Here is a 17870-nt window from a genome sequence, read left to right on the forward strand (position 1 = left end):
CACTTCTTTGATATTCTGTGTTTAACTCCTAGCCTAGGGGGTTTCTCCTGCCATATAAGTGTTAAATCTTGTGTTTTTTCTGCTAAATATGTGAAATAGTGGCTAAAATTTACCCACAATCAACTGGATGTATAACCTAAATTAAGTAAACTTTTATCTGCACTTTTTCCATATACAACTGCATTTTATTTATTTTCTTCACTGAATATTAATTTAACTAAATATTTTGGTCTCTCTCTGTCTCTACAGGGAGCTTGTTAGAAGTGCAGCCAGTGGTAGCAGTCGGGAGTAGTTTCACTTCTTTGATATTCTGTGTTTAACTCCTAGCCTAGGGGGTTTGTCTTGCCATATAAGTGTTAAGTCTTCTGTTTTTTCTGCTAAATATCTGAGCTATTGGTGGCTAAGATTTACCTGCAATCAACTCTATGTATACACTAAATTAAGTACACTTTTATCTGCACTTTTTCATATAGTCCTGTATTTTTATTTATTTTGTTCACTGAATATTAATTGAATTGAATATTGTGGTTTCTCTGTGTCTCTACTGTGAGCTTATTAGAAGTGTAGCCAGTGGTAGTAGTGTGGGCTAGTTTCACTTCTTTGATATTCCATGTTTAACTCCAAGCTATATAAGTGTTACATTTTGTCTTATTTCCACTAAATAACTGAGCTTTTGGTGGTTAAGATTTACCTGCAATCAACTAGGCGTAGAAGCTAAACTAAGTACACTTTTATCTGCACTTTTTTATCTGCACAGGAGGTTTGTCTTGCAATCAACTGGATGTATAACCTAAATTAAGTACACTTTTATATGCACTTTTTCCATATACTACTGCATTTTATTTATTTTCTTCACTGAATATTAATTTAACTAAATATTGTGGTCTCTCTCTGTCTCTACAGGGAGCTTGTTAGAAGTGCAGCCAGTGGTAGCAGTCGGGAGTAGTTTCACTTCTTTGATATTCTGTATTTCACTCCTAGCCTAGGAGGTTTGTCTTGCCATATAAGTGTTAAGTCTTCTGTTTTTTCTGCTAAATATCTGAGCTATTGGTGGCTAAGATTTACCTGCAATCAACTCTATGTATACACTAAATTAAGTACACTTTTATCTGCACTTTTTTCATATAATCCTGTATTTTATTTATTTTGATCACTGAATATTAATTGAATATTGTGGTTTCTCTGTGTCTCTACTGTGAGCTTGTTAGATGTGTAGCCAGTGGTAGTAGTGCGGGGTAGTTTCACTTCTTTGATATTCCATGTTTAACTCCTAGCCTACGGGGGTTGTCTTGCTATATAAGTGTTACATCTTGTCTTTTTTCTGCTAAATAACTGAACTGTTGGTGGTTAAGATTTACCTTCAATCAACTAGGCATAGAAGCTAAATTAAGTACACTTTTATCTGCACTTCTTTTGATATACTATTACATTTTGGTTATTTTTTTCACTGAATATTAACTGAATTGAATATTGTGGTCTCTTTGTGTCTCCATAGGGAGCTTGTAAGAAGTATAGCCAGTAGTACCAGTGGGGGGTAGTTTCACTTCTTTGATATTCTGTGTTTAACTCTTAGCCTAGGGGGCTTGTCATGCCATATAAGTGTTACATCTTGTGTTATTTCTGCTAAATATCTGAGCTGTTGGTGGCTAAAATTTACCTGCAATCAACTGGACATATCAGCTAAATTAAGTACACATCTATCTGCACTTTTTCCATATAGTACTGCATTTTATAAATTTTTTCACTGAATTTTAATTGAATTGAATATTGTGGTCTCTCTGTGTCTCTACAGGGAACTTCTTAAAAGTGTAGCCAGTGGTAGCAGTGGGGGTAGTTTCACTTGTTTGATAGTCTATGCTTAACTCCTATCCTGGACAGTTTGTCTTGCCATATAAGTATTACATCTTGTGTTTTTTCTGCTAAATATCTGAGATGTTGGTGGCTAAAATTTACCTGCAATCAACTGGACATATAGCCTAAATTAAGTACACTTTTATCTGCACTTTTTCCATATACTACTGCATTTTATTTATTTTCTTCACTGAATATTAATTTTACTAAATATTGTGGTCTCTCTCTGTCTCTACAGGGAGATTGTTAGAAGTGCAGCCAGTGGTAGCAGTGAGGGGTAGTTTCACTTCTTTGATATTCTGTGTTTCACTCCTAGCCTAGGAGGTTTGGCTTGCCATATAAGTGTTAAGTCTTCTGTTTTTTTCTGATAAATATCTGAGCTATTGGTGGCTAAGATTTACCTGCAATCAACTCTACGTATAAGCTAAATTAAGTACACTTTTATCTGCACTTTTTTCATATAGTCCTGTATTTTATTTATTTTGTTCACTGAATATTAATTGAATTGAATATTGTGGTTTCTCTGTGTCTCTACTGTGAGCTTATTAGAAGTGTAGCCAGTGGTAGTAGTGCGGGGTAGTTTCACTTCTTTGATATTCCGTGTTTAACTCCTAGACTAGGGGGTTTGTCTTGCTATATAAGTGCTACATTTTGTCTTATTTACACTAAATAACTGAGCTTTTGGTGGTTAAGATTTACCTGCAATCAACTAGGCGTAGAAGCTAAACTAAGTACACTTTTATCTGCACTTTTTTCATATACTATTGCATTTTGGTTATTTTTTTCACTGAATATTAATTGAATTGAATATTGTGGTCTCTCTGTGTCTCTAAAGGGAACTTCTTAAAAGTGTAGACAGTGGTAGCAGTGGGGATAGTTTCACTTGTTTGATAGTCTGTGTTTAACTCCTATCCTGGACAGTTTGTCTTGCCATATAAGTATTACATCTTGTGTTTTTTCTGCTAAATATCTGAGATGTTGGTGGCTAAAATTTACCTGCAATCAACTGGACATATAGCCTAAATTAAGTACACTTTTATCTGCACTTTTTCCATATACTACTGCATTTTATTTATTTTCTTTACTGAATATCAATTTGACTAAATATTGTGGTCTCTCTCTATCTCTACAGGGAGATTGTTAGAAGTGCAGCCAGTAGTAGCAGTGAGGGGTAGTTTCATTTCTTTGATATTCTGTGTTTCACTCCTAGCCTAGGAGGTTTGGCTTGCCATATAAGTGTTAAGTCTTCTGTTTTTTTCTGATAAATATCTGAGCTGTTGATTGCTAAGATTTACCTGCAATCAACTGGATGTATAAGCTAAATTAAGTATACTTTTATCTGCTTTTTTTCATATAGTACTGCATTTTATTTATTTTATTTTCACTGAATATTAATTGAGTTGAATACTGTTGTCTCTCTGTGTTTCTACAGGGAGCTTGTTAGAAGTATAGGTAGTGGTAGCACTGGGGGGTGGTTTCATTTCTTTGATATTCTGGGTTTAACGCCCAGCCTAGAGGGTTATTCATGACATACAAAAGTGTTACATCTTATGTTATTTCTGCTTAATATCTGAGCTTTTGGTGGCTAAGATTTACCTGCAATCAACTGGACATATACACTAAATTAAGTACACTTTTATCTGCACTTTTTTCATATAGTACTGCATTTTATTTTTTTTTTCACTGAATATTAATTGAATTGAATATTGTGGTCTCTCTGTTTTTCTACAGGGTGCTTGTTAGAAGTGTAGCCAGTGGAAGCTGTGGGGGTAGTTTCACTTCTTTGATATTCTGTGTTTAACTCCTAGCCAACGAGGTTTCTCCTGCCATATAAGTCTTAAAATCTTGTGTTATTTCTGCTAAATATCTGAGCTGTTGGTGGCAAAGATTTACCTACAATCAACTGGACATATAAGTTAAATTAAGTACACTTTTATCTGCACTTTTTTCATATAGTACTGCATTTTATATATTTTCTTCACTGAATATTACTTGACTTGAATATTGTGGTCTCTGTGTCTCTACATGGAGCTTGTTAGAAGTGTAGCCAGTGGTAGCAGTGGGGGGTAGTTTCACTTCTTTGATCTTCTGTGTTTAACTCCTAGCCAAGAGGGAGTTTGTCTTGCCATATAAAAGTGTTACATCTTGTGTTATTTCTGCTACATATCTGAGCTGTTGGTGGCTAAGATTTACCTGCAATCAAATGGACTTATAAGGTAAATTAAATACACTTTTATCTGCACTTTTTCATGTAATCCTGCATTTTATTTATTTTTTCACTGAATATTAATTGAATTGAATATTGTTGTCTCTCTGTGTCTCTACTGGGAGCTTCTTAGAAGTGTAGGCAGTGGTAGTAGATGGGGTAGTTTCACTTTTTCGATATTCTGTTTAACTACTAACCTAGGGGATGTGTCTTGCCGTATCAGGGTTACATCGTGTGTTATTCCTGCTAAATATATGAGCTGTTGGTGACTAAGATTTACCTACAATCAACTGGACATATAAGCTTAATTAAGAATACTTTTATCTGCATTTTTTCATGTAGTACTGATTTTATTTATATTTTTCACTGAATATTAATTGAATTGAAAATTGTGGTCTTTCTACAGGGAGCTTGTTAACAGTGTAGGCAGTGGTAGTAGTTGGAGGTAGTTTCACTTCTTTGATATTCTGTGTTTAACTCCTAGGCTAAGGGGTTTGTCTTGCCATATGAGTGTTACATCTTGTGTTATTTCTGCTAAACATCTGAGCTGTTGGTAGCTAAGATTTACTTGCAATCAACTGGATGAATAAGCTAAATAAAGTACACTTTTATCTGCACTTTCTTCATATACGCCTGCATTTTATTTATTTTTTCACTGAATAGTAATTGAATTGAATATTGTGGTCTCTCTGTGTCTCTACTGTGAGCCTGTTAGAAGTGTAGCCCGTGGTAGTAGTGCAGGGTAGTTTTACTTCTTTGATATTCCGTGTTTAACTCCTAGCCTAGGGGGTTTGTCTTGCTATATAAGTGATACATCTTGTGTTATTTCCGCTAAATACCTGAGCTGTTGGTGGCTAAGATTTACCTACATCAACTGGATGTATTAGTTAAATTAAGTACACTTTTATCTGCAAATTTTTCATATACTACTGCATTTTTTTATTTCATTTTCATTGAATATTAATTGCATTGAATATTGTATTCTCTCTGTGTCTCTATAGGGAGCTTGCTAGAAGTATAGCCAGTGGTAGCAGTGGGGGGTAGCTTCACTTCTTTGATATTCTTTGTTTAACTCCAAGCCTAGGGGGGTTGTTTTACCATATAAGTATTACAGCTTGTGTTATTTCTGCTAAATATCTGAGATGGTGGCTAAGATTTAGCTACATCAACTGGATGTATTAGTTAAATTAAGTACACTTTTATCTGCACTTTTTCATACAGTACTGCATTTTATATTTTGTTTTCATGGAATACTAATTGAATTGAATACTGTCATCTCTCTGTGTCTCTCTAGGGTACATCTTAGAAGTGTAGCCAGTGGTAGCAATTGGGGCTACTTTCACTTCTTTGATATTCTATGTTTAACCCTTAACCTAGGGTGTTTGTCTTGCCATATGATTGTTACATCTTGTATTATTTCTGCTAAATGTCTGAGGTGTTGGTGGTTAAGATTTACCTGCAATCAACTAGGCATATAAGCTAAATTAGGTACACTTTTACCAGCACTTTTTCATATAGTACTGCATTTTGTTTAGTATTTCCTCTGAATATTATTTGAACTGAATATTTTGGTCTCTCTATGTCTCTATAGAGAACTTGTTAGAAGTATAACCAGTGGTAGTAGTGCAGGGTAGTTTCACTTCTTTGATATTCCGTGTTTAACTCCTAGCCTAGGGGGTTTGTCTTCCTATATAAGTGATACATCTTGTGTTATTTCCGCTAAATACCTGAGCTGTTTGTTGGTTAAGATTTACCTGCACTCAACAAGGCATAGAAGCTAAATTAAGTACACTTTTATCTGCACTTTTTTCATATACTACTGCATTTCGGTTATTGTTTTCACTGAATATTAACTGAATTGAATATTGTGGTCTCTTTGTGTCTCCATAGGGAGCTTGTAAGAAGTATAGCCAGTGGTACCAGTAGGGGATAGTTTCACTTCTTTGATATTCCGTGTTTAACTCCTAGCTTAGGGGGCTTGTCTTGCCATATAAGTGTTACATCTTGTGTTATTTCTGCTAAATATCTGAGCTGTTGGTGGCTAAAATTTACCTGCAATCAACTGGACATATCAGCTAAATTAAGTACACATCTATCTGCACTTTTTCCATATAGTACTGCATTTTATAATTTTTTTTCACTGAATTTTAATTGAATTGAATATTGTGGTCTCTCTGTGTCTCTACAGGGAGCTTCTTAAAAGTGTAGACAGTGGTAGCAGTGGGGGTAGTTTCACTTCTTTGATATTCTGTGTTTAACTCCAGGCCTTGTGGGTTTGTCTTGTCATATAAGTGTTACATCTTGTGATATTTCTGATAAACATCTGAGCTGTTGGTAGCTAAGATTTACTTACAATCAACTGGACGTATAAGCTAAATAAAGTACTCTTTTATCTGCAATTTCTTTACATACTCCTGCATTGTATTTAATTTTTTTCATTAAATACTAATTGAACTGAATATTGTTGTCTCTCCAGTGGTAGCAGTGGGGGTAGTTTAACATCTTTGATATTCTGTATTTAACTCCTAGCCTAGGGGGTTTGGCTTGCCATATAAGTGTTACATCTTGTGTTATTCCTCCTAAATATCGGAGGTCTTGGAGGCTAAGAGTTATCTGCAATCAACCGGATGTATAAGCTAAATAAATGCAATTTTATCTGCACTTTTTTCATATAGTACTGCATTTTATTTTATTTTTTCACTGAATATTAATTGAATTGAATATTCTGCTCTCTCTGTCTCTCTACAGGGAGCTTGTTAGAAGTGTAGGCAGTGGTAGCAGTGGGGGGTAGTTTCACTTCTTTGATATTCTGTGTTTAACTCATAGCCTTGGCGGTTTTTCCAGCCATATAAATGTTACATCTTGTGTTTTGTCTACTAAATAACTGAGGTGTTGGTGGCTAAGATTTACCTGCAATCAACTGGACATGTAAGCTAATTTAACTACAGTTTTATATGCACTTTTTTCATATATTGCTGCATTTTATTTATTTTGTCACTGAATATTAATTCAATTAAATACTGTAGTCTCTCTGTGCCTCTACAGGGAGCCTGTTAGAAGTGTAGCCAGTGGCAGCAGTGGGGGGTAGTTTCACTTCTTTGATATTCTGTGTTTAACTCCTAGCCTAGGGCATTTGCCATGCCATATAAATGTTACATCTTGTGTTATTCCTGCTAAATACCTGAGCTGTTGGAGACTAAGATTTACCTGCAATCAACTGGATGTATAAGCTTAATTCAGTACACTTTTATCTGCACTTTTTCACATAGTACTGCATTTTATTTTTTTTTCACTGAATATTAATGGAATTGAATATTGTGGTCTCTCTGTGTCTCTACAGGGAGCTTGTTAGAAGTGTAGGCTGTGGTAGTAGATGGGGGTAGTTTCACTTCTTCAATATTCTGTGTCGAACTCCTAACCTAGGGGGTGTGTCTTGCCATATAAGTGTTACATTTTGTGTTATTTCTGCTAAATATCTGAGCTGTTGGTGACTAAGATTTACCTGCAATCAACTGGATGTATAACCTAAATTAAGTACACTTTTATCTGCATTTTTTCCTCATATACTACTGCATTTCATTTTTTTTTCACTGAATATTAATTGAATTGAATATTGTGGTCTCTCTGTATCTCTACCAGGAGCTTGTTAGAAGTGTAACCAGGGTAGCAGTGCTTGGTAGTTTTACATCTTTGATATCATGTGATTAATCCCTAGCCCACAGGGTTTGTCTAGCCATATAGGTGTTACATCTTGTGTTATTTCTGCTAAATATCTGAGCTATTGGTGGCTAAGATTTATCTGCAATCATCTGGACATATAATCTAAATTAAGTACAGTTTTATCTGCAAATTTTTCATATACTACTGCATTTATTTTATTTCATTTTCATTGAATATTAATTGCATTGAATATTGTGGTCTCTCCGTGTCTCTATAGGGAGCTTGCTAGAAGTATAGCCAGTGGTAGCAGTGGGGGGTAGTTTCACTTCTTTGATATTCTGTGTTTAACTCCTAGCCTAGGGGGGTTGTTTTACCTTATAAGTATTACAGCTTGTGTTATTTCTGCTAAATATCTGAGATGGTGGCTAAGATTTACCTACATCAACTGGTTGTATTAGTTAAATTAAGTACACTTTTATCTGCACTTTTTCATACAGTACTGCATTTTATATTTTGTTTTCACGGAATAGTATTTGAATTGAAAACTGTTGTCTCTCTGTGTCTCTATAGGGTACATCTTAGAAGTGTAGCCAGTGGTAGCAATGGGGGATACTTTCACTTCTTTGATATTCTATGTTTGTCTTGCCATATAATTGTTACATCTTGCCATATAATTGTTACATCTTGTATTATTTCTGCTAAATGTCTGAGGTGTTGGTGATTAAGATTTACCTGCAATCAACTAGGCATATAAGCTAAATTAGGTACACTTTTACCAGCACTTTTTCATATAGTACTGCATTTTGTTTATTTTTTTCCTCTGAATATTATTTGAATTGAATATTTTGGTCTCTCTGTGTCTCTATAGAGAACTTGTTAGAAGTATAGCCAGTGGTAGCAATGGGGGGTAGTTTCACTTCTTTGATATTTTGTGTTTAACACCTAGCCTAGGGGGTTTGTCTTGCCATATAAGTGTTACATATTGTGTTATTTCTGCTAAATATCTGAGCTGTTGGTGGCTAAGGTTTACCTAAAATCAACTGGATGCATATGTTATATTAAGTACACATTTATCTGCAGTTTTTTTCATATAAAACTGCATTTTATTTATTTATTTTTTTCACTAAATATTAATTGAATTGAATATTGCGGTCTCTCGGTGTCACTACAGGGAGCTTGTTTGAAGAGCAGCCAGTGGTAGCAGTGGGGGATAGTTTCTCTTCTTTGATATTCTGTGTTTAGCTCCTAGCCTAGGGGGTTTGTCTTGCCATATATGTGTTACATCTTGTGTTATTCCTGCTAAATATCAGAGGTCTTGGTGGCTAAGATTTATCTGCAATTAACCAGATGTATAAGCTAAATAAGTGCAATTTTATCTGCACATTTTTCATATAGTACTGCATTTTATTTATTTTTTTCACTGAATATTAATTGAATTGAATATTGTGCTCTGTCTGTGTCTCTACAGGGAGCTTGTTAGAAGTGTAGGCAGTGGTAGCAGTGGGGAGTAGTTTCACTTCTTTGATATTCTGCATTTAACTCCTAGCCTCGGCAGTTTGTCCTGCCATATAAGTGTTACATCTTGTGTTATTTGTACTAAATAACTAAGCTGTTGGCGGCTAAGATTTACCTGCAATCAACTGGACATATAAGCTAATTTAACTACAGCTTTATCTGCCCTTTTTTCATATATTGCAGCATTTTATTTATTTTTTCACAGAATATTAATGGAATTGAATATTGTGGTCTCTCTGTGTCTCTACAGGGAGCTTGTTAGAAGTGTAGGCTGTGGTAGTAGATGGGCGGTAGTTTCACTTCTTCGATATTCTGTGTCTAACTTCTAACCTAGGGGGTGTGTCTTGCCATATCAGGGTTACATCTTGAGGTATTTCTGCTAAATATCTGAGCTGTTGGTGACTAAGATTTAACTGCAATCAACTGGACATATAAGCTAAATTAAGTACACTTTTATCTGCAGATTTTTTTATATAGTAATGCATTGTATTTATTTTTCACATAATATTAATTTAATTGAATATTGTGGTCTCTCTGTGTCTCTACTGGGAGCTTGTTTGAAGTGTAGCCAGTGGTACCAGTGGGCTAGTTTCACTTCTTTGATATTCTGTGTTTAACTCCTAGCCTAGGGGGTTATTATTGACATACAAAAGTGTTACATCTTATGTTATTTCTGCTTAATATCTGACCTTTTGGTGGCTAATATTTACCTGCAACCAACTGGACATATACAGTAAATTAAGTACACTTTTATCTGCACTTTTTTCATATAGCACTGCATTTTATTTATTTTTTTCACTGAATATTAATTGAATTGAATATTGTTGTCTCTCTGTTTTTCTACAGGGTGCTTGTTAGAAGTGAAGCCAGTGGAAGCTGTGGGGTTAGTTTGACTTCTTTGATAGTCTGTGTTTAACTTCTAGCCTAGGGGGTTTCTCCTGCCATATAAGTATTAAATCTTGTGTTTTTTCTGCCAAATATGTGAAATAGTGGCTAAAATTTACCCACAATCAACTGGATGTATAACCTAAATTAAGTACACTTTTATAAGCACTTTTTCCATATACTACTGCATTTTATTTATTTTCTTCACTGAATATTAATTTAACTAAATATTTTGGTCTCTCTCTGTCTCTACAGGGAGCTTGTTAGAAGTGCAGCCAGTGGTAGCAGTGAGGGGTAGTTTCACTTCTTTGATATTCTGTGTTTAACTCCTAGCCTCGGGGGATTGTCTTGCCATATAAGTGTTAAGTCTTCTGTTTTTTCTGCTAAATATCTGAGCTTTTGGTGGCTAAGAGTTACCTGCAATCAACTCTACGTATAAGCTAAATTAAGTACACTTTTATCTGCACTTTTTTCATACATTCCTGTATTTTATTTATTTTGTTCACTGAATATTAATTGAACTGAATATTGTGGTTTCTCTGTGTCTCTACTGTGTCTTGCTATATAAGTGTTACATCTTGTCTTATTTCCACTAAATAACTGAGCTGTTGGTGGTTAAAATTTACCTACAATCAACTAGGCATAGAAGCTAAACTAAGTACAATTTTACCTGCACTTTTTTCATAGACTATTGCATTATGGTTATTTTTTCCACTGAATATTAACTGAGTTGAATATTGTGATCTCTCTCTGTCTCTACAGGGTTCATAGGTTCATAGGTTCATACTAGGCTATCTACCCTAGGGCATTTATAAGCCTAGCCAGAATGTGTTTGGCTTTCACCACCCATTTTAAATTTATTTTGCTATGCCCTTTTTCGAGGTTAGTATACTGTGCCTCTGTCTAACAGTGACACAGAAGTGATACCTGGGGTAAACCTACGATCTCCCATCCACTCATCAAGATTCCTCTTGGAGAGAGTCAATGAGGGACTCTGCCTAACCTGGAATGGGATTTTATTCCAGAGTGAAGGGAGCCTCTGGGTTATGAATCTGTCCCTCCAGCATGTCCTATTTATTTCAGTGCTGAGGTTCAAGTCTCTCGAGCATGTGGCTCGATGAGATTTGGATTTTCTGAGGTGCAGCATGTCCATTAATTCCGGGTTGGACATGGCTTTATACGTCAGGCACAGATCGCCTCTGAACAGGCGGTATGCCACTGAGTAGAGCTGGAGTTTCTTTAACCGGGCAGCATATGGCATCTGTTTGAGCCCTTTGATCCTCTTGGTGAGGTACTTTTGGGGTCTTTCCAGTTGCTGCAGGTGTCTGGTAAGGTACATCCCAAAGGGGCATTGTACTCAATTATGGGCCTGATGAGGGATGAGTAAAGAGGCACGATGACCTCCCTGATCTAGATGTGAATCCCTTCATGATTAGGTGGGCTATATAAAATGTTTTTCTAACCACTTTGGCCACGTGGTTGTCAAATGAGAGATTGCTATCAACTTGGGTCCCCAGGTCCCTAATTACTTCTTCTGTACTTAATGGATTACCACCTATGTGGTAATTTGTGGGCACTTTGTTTTTGCCAAAGGGGATGACTACACACATTTTGGCATTTAGCTTGAGGCCATGGCTCTGGCACCAGTTGTCTGTTTCTATGAGGCCCTTTTGGAGGATGCTTGTGTCGGCTGGAGAGTCGATTATGGTGCCCAGTTTGCAGTCATCTGCGAACTTGGTCAACCACAGTCCTTCCGTGTTGGCCTGTACCTCCGAGAAATATATACCGAACAAGAGAAGTCCCAGGACTGAGCCTTGTGGGACACCACTTGTAACTGGTTTGGAGTCTGACATGGCTCCAGCAATTCTAACCATGTGGGTTCTGTCCTTAAGCCAATTTGCAATCCATCTAGTGACATAGGGGTTTATATTTAAGCTGGTAAGCTTATCTATAATGCCCGAGTGGGGTATTGTATCGAAGGCTTTTGCGAGGTCCAGGTAGGCTGTGTGGACCACCTTCCCCTCGTCAATGGCCTTGGTGACTGTTTCAAAGAAATCAACCAGGTTTAAGAGGCAGGATCTGCCCTTAACAAAGCCGAACTGGGTAGGATCCAGTGTTTGTAGGTCCCCAATATCTTTATTTATGAGGTTCATGATGATCCTTTCCATAGCTTTGCAGACCAAGCTAGTCAGGCTTATGGGCGATAGTTTCCAGGATCCGTTGAGGCACCACCTTTATGGAGAGAGACCACTGTTGCTGTACGCCACTCTTTGGGCACATATCCTCTAGTAAGGCTGAGATTGAACAGTAGTTTTATGTTTGGGTTTAGCTCTTCTTGGAGTTCATGTAGGGCAGCCGGGACACCGTCTGGTCCCATTGATGCTGTGTTTTTGCTTTGGAGAGGCGGCTCTTACCTGAGCATCTGAGATGTCAGGGGGGGCAGCACTCTGCTGGGATAGATATTTGCCCTTTTGGTGGGGGGGGGAGAAGTTTGCACTGAACTTGTCAGCTAGGATGTTGGCAATGTCTGTGGGTTTGGTGTATTTTTTGTCATTTTGGACTAATTCTGAGCATATCTGGGAATTACCACCCAGGTTCCTAACATAACTAAAGAAAGCCTTGTGATTATCCTTAGTGTCCTGTGCAATTTTTCTCTCAAAGCTGGCCTTAGACAATTTTATGTGTGCCCATAGTTTTTTGCTAATACTGATCTGTGATGCCTTCCCTTTTTGGGATTTTGCTCTATCATTTAGTAGCTTCCTCCTTCTATGTATAGTTTGTTTATGGCTGGGGTCCACCAGACAGGACGTCTGCCTTTGGAGGATTGGGTCTTGGTTTTATTTGGGATCGCATGATCCATGCATTCCTGAAGGTGTTCATAGAATGCATTTATAAAGGATTCTGCGGTCTGGGCCGTATTTTCCACAGGCCCGGGGGCTTTGAAGGATTCCACCTCAGTTTTGAGGAGTGTGAAATTTGCTTTAGAAGTTTTTCACTGGTTTTCTGGGCAGGGGTGGGATCGGGATGTGAATATCCAGTGAGATTAGTTTATGGTCTGATCTTACCAGTGAGGGATACACTTCTGGTCTGGAGCATAGAGTCCCCATGTTGGTGATGATCAGGTCCAGTATGTTTTCCCCTCTTGTGGGAGTGGTAACAAGTTGCTCCATAGCATTTGAGTTTATAAATTCTAGGAACCTTTGGGCTAGGGTGTTGGAGCTAGAGTAATGCTCCCAGTCTATGTTTGGGTAGTTGAAGTCGCCCAATATAATGGTGTTTGGAGAGAACTTCATATTTTCCAGTGTTCTCAGGAAGGCCGAGTGGGGTTCCTGGGTTTGGGAGGGTGGTCTGTAGCAGGCTATAAACTGGAAGGCAGTTTAACCCACTGTTAGTTGCACATGGATAGTCTCTGATGCTTCGGGCTTTGCCACCAACCTGGAGGTGTGGGTATCTTTGATGAATATCGATACTCCCCCTCCTTTTGTGGTGCGGTCCAAGTTTTGGGGCTGAAAAGCATGGTATGAGGTATAACCTGGTAGTGCTGGGGTGCTCTTGGAAGCCCTGAACCAGGTTTCTGTTACTGCACAGATATCTATGTTTTCCATGCTAAGGAGAGTTTCGAGTGCGTGCATCTTGAGGTTTAGACTTCTGGCGTTGAGTAGCATTACTCTTAGTTTCTTATCCCTTGTGATACCTATGGAGGTGGGTTTGTCTTTGAGCCTTGCCTAAAAAGGCACTATGGAGGTAGCAAGAGCCTTTGCCAATATCTGAAAGCCCAGGGGTGACAGGTGCAAGCCGTCCCTAGCGAAGCATAGTGGCTTGTCGAGCATATCATCCCAAGCTGACAGGCATTGGATCCCCTTTGAATGACACCAGTACTTAAGCCAATTGTTGAAATTGATCATCTTGTCTTCATATTGTGGCATCATTCTTGGTGAGGGTAAGATGCTACTCAAGGTCAGGGTCATACCGGCCTGGGCTACATGCTCAGAGAGCTCCTTTATGTCTCTTTTCATGTAGTCCAGGGAGGTACGTCTCAGGTCATTCACACCAGCATGGACAATGACTGAGTCATATTTGTACTTGCCTTGGAGTGACCTGAGTGCTTGTGTTATGTGGTGGATCCTAGCGCCCGACAGGCTGCTCACCGTGACCCTCTCCTTGTTCAGCCTGGTGAGCGGGACGTCAGTGTGCCTGATGATAGAGTCACCTATTACAAGTGTATCAGGTGTGTTGTTTAGTCTTAAGGGCTGTGACTGTTTGGCACACTGGCTTTGTGAGATATGTGTTGCATGTGTTTTGTTTTGGAGTAGCGGCTGCTTGGGTGTCTGCTTTGGAGGTCTCTGCTGCTTTGGCAGATCTTTATTTAGAGCCTCCGAGTATGTTTTTGTGATTATGTGTTTGGTTTGCTGTCGTGGTAGGTCTATGTGAGACTGGAATTGTAGTGAGTGTGGTTTCCTTCTCCTCCTGACTGGTTATGCCAGTACTGAGTTGAGAGAGCTTAGCCTCCAGTTTGGCTATATGGTTGCATCTCTCACATGTGTTGGAATTTGTTGGGAGGAGGAGAGGGTTGTCTGTGTACATGAGGCAGTTGTAACATTGCCTCAAGATTCCCAGATTCACCAGCTGGACCGGAGAGGAGATTGACAACTCACCTTTGGACATGCTAGAATAATATTGGGAATTCCTCAATAATTGAAAACGAGGGCCAGTGGGGAGTGAGGGTGTAGTGCTTTTAATTTTTAGTGCAGACTTATATAATTGCTTTAGTGAGCAAGTGCCAGGTAACTTAAGTGCAATGTGTTACAGGTAACTTAAATGCAAAAATGACAAACAGTAACTTTCTTTCAAGTGAAACAAGGAAATAAGTACAGTAAACAATGCAGATATCACTAGTGATCCACAGAAGCTGAGAAGCCGTATTAGGTGGAATTAGCGTTCCAGGAAATAACAAGCAAACAAACAACAAGCATATAAACAAAGCTAGATTCAGCAGGCCTGGATCTAGTCTATGCTACAGCAAACAAGGTGTACCAATTTCAGTAAGATTCAGTTCAAATATTCAGGCACTATAAACCTTTAACCAGAAATTCCCAGCTCAGAAGGGCAGAGTCCAGCCTCTTCTCCCACAAGAGTGCAGACCACAAACCTTCTTAATGTAAAATAACTGGCCTGAAGCCCAAGTGCTTAAACCAGAACTAATACACTTTAAGAATAACAGACACTGGGCTCTCAATCAGCAGTTCCCAACTTAGAAGGATGAAAGCTACCTGTCCTGCCACCACAGTGCATGCCACAAACCTTCCTAATGTATAACAACTGGTCTGAAGCCCAAGTGCTTAATCCAAAAGACTTAGAATGATAGCTACACTTTAATCAAGTTACTACCAAGCAGTAATAAATACAATTGAATACTTTAGAGAATGCCTGGATTAGTGCTCAAGTTACACAAACAAAGCTAGATCCAGCAGGCCCGAATCCAGTCTATGCCACAGCAAACAAGGCACACCAACTTCAGTAAGAAGCAGTTCAGATATGCATGCACTATAAGCCTTTAACCAGAAATTCCCAGCTCAGAAGGGCAGAGTCCAGCCTCTCCTCCCACAAGAGTGCAGACCATGAACCCTCTTAATATAAAATAACTGGCCTGAAAGCCCAAGTGCTTAAACAAGAATTAATACACTTTTAGAATAACAGACACTGAGCCCTCAATCAGCAGTTCCCAACCTAGAAGGATGTAAGCTACCTGTTCTGCCACTACAGTGCAGACCACAAACCCTCTCAGTGCAAAACAACTGGTCCGAAGCCCAAGTGTTTAAACCAAAAGGCTTAGAATGAGTTACACCAAGCAGTAATAAATACAATTGAGTACTTTTAAGATGATGCAAAAGTAAAAAAAGTAGGTAGAAACACAAGTACAGTAAAAGCAGATGAAATTTTTTTTTGTTTGTTTTTCTGAATAAGTGCTGAGATCAAAGAAACAGATTTGAGTGCTGAAACTAGAAAACTGGCTAGTTATAAGAAAGAAAAAAAAACTAAGCTAGAAGGCTTCCCTCCAACACAGAAGGGCTTTGGGGCTCAGAAGCCTACAAATAGTCTATACCACTTAACAGGAAAGGCAGGAAACAAGCTTAATTTTTTTTTCTGTTTCCCAGATGCTCTCTTTGTACACAGTAGGAGTGCCTGAAATCAGAATATGATCTCACTGCACTCAGTTGAGTGAGCAAATGAGATGGGCCCAGAAGGAGTATCCAAACACAAATTTACAAGAGGGGCAGGCAGTTGCAAGGCCACTAAGATTAACACCAAAACAAAAACAGGGAGGGTGGGTGGTACTAACTGAAGAGCAGAGTCAAAACTTCCAGTTCAGTTAATATTCCTTCCACACAGTTAAAATCAATTTAAATACTGTATTTTTTTGAAAAAAAAGAGCAGATAAAGGTACTTAAATTCTTTTAAACGTCCAGTTGAATACAGCAAGTCCTTAGCCGGCCAAAGCTGAGGTTTTTAAGCAGAAAATATTTCACACTGTACCACTTAAATAGGCAAGGACAGGAAATCAAAGAATGTGACTACCCCCACACCTATAATTACTAGCAAATAACAGAGTTCAGCAAACACTGACTAACTTCCAGTTCAGTTAATATTCCTTCCACACAGTTAAAATCAATTTAAATACTGTATTTTTTTGAAAAAAGAAGAGCAGATAAAGGTACTTAAATTCTCTTATACGTCCAGTTGAATACAGCAAGTCCTTAGCCGGCCAAAGCTGGGGAGCTTGTTAGGAATGTAGTCAGTGGTAGCAGTGGGGGTAGTATCACTTCTTTGATATTCTGCGTTTAACTGCAGGCCAAGAGGGGTTTGTCTTGTCATATAAGTGTTACATCTTGTGTTATTTCTGCTAAACATCTGAGCTGTTGGCAGCTAAGATTTACTTATAATCAACAGGACATATAAGTTAAATAAAGTACACTTTTTTCTGCACTTTCTTTATATACTCCTGCATTTTATTTTTTTTCACAAAATATTAATTGAATTGAATACTGTGGTCTCTCTGTGTATCTACAGGGAGCTTGTTAGAAGTTTAGCCAGTGGTAGCAGTGGGGGTAGTTTAACTTCTCTGATATTCTGTGTTTAACTCCTAACCTAGGGGGTTTGTCTTGCCATAGAAGTGTTTCATCTTCTGTTATTCCTGCTAAATATCAGAGGTCTTGGTGGCTAAGATTTATCTGCAATCAACCGGATGTATAAGCTAAATAAGTGCAATTTTTCTGCACTTTTTCCATATAGTACTGCATTTTATTTTTTTTCATTGAATATTAATTGAATTGAATATTGTGGTTTCTCTGTGCCTCTACAGGGAGCCTGTTAGAATTGTAGGCAGTGGTAGCAGTGGGGGCTAGTTTCACTTCTTTGATATTCTGTGTTTAACTTGTAGCCTCAGTGGTTTGTCCTGCCATATAAGTGTTACATCTTGTGTTATTTCTACCTAATAACTGAGCTGTTGGTGGCTAAAAATTATCTGCAATCAACTGGACATAAAAGCTAATTTAACTACACTTTTATCTGCACATTTTTTATATATTGCTACATTTTATTTATTTTTTCACTGAATATTAATTGAATTAAATATTGTGGTCTCTCTGTGCCTCTACAGGGAGCCTGGTAAAAGTGTAGCCAGTGATAGCAGTGGGGGTAGTTTTACTTCTTTGATAGTCTGTGTTTAACTCCTAGCCTAGAGTATTTGTCATGC

The sequence above is a fragment of the Protopterus annectens genome, chromosome 8.part0, assembly GCF_019279795.1.
Source record: "Protopterus annectens isolate FY-2018-M chromosome 8.part0, PAN1.0, whole genome shotgun sequence".
Taxonomy (NCBI): Eukaryota; Metazoa; Chordata; order Ceratodontiformes; family Protopteridae; genus Protopterus; species Protopterus annectens.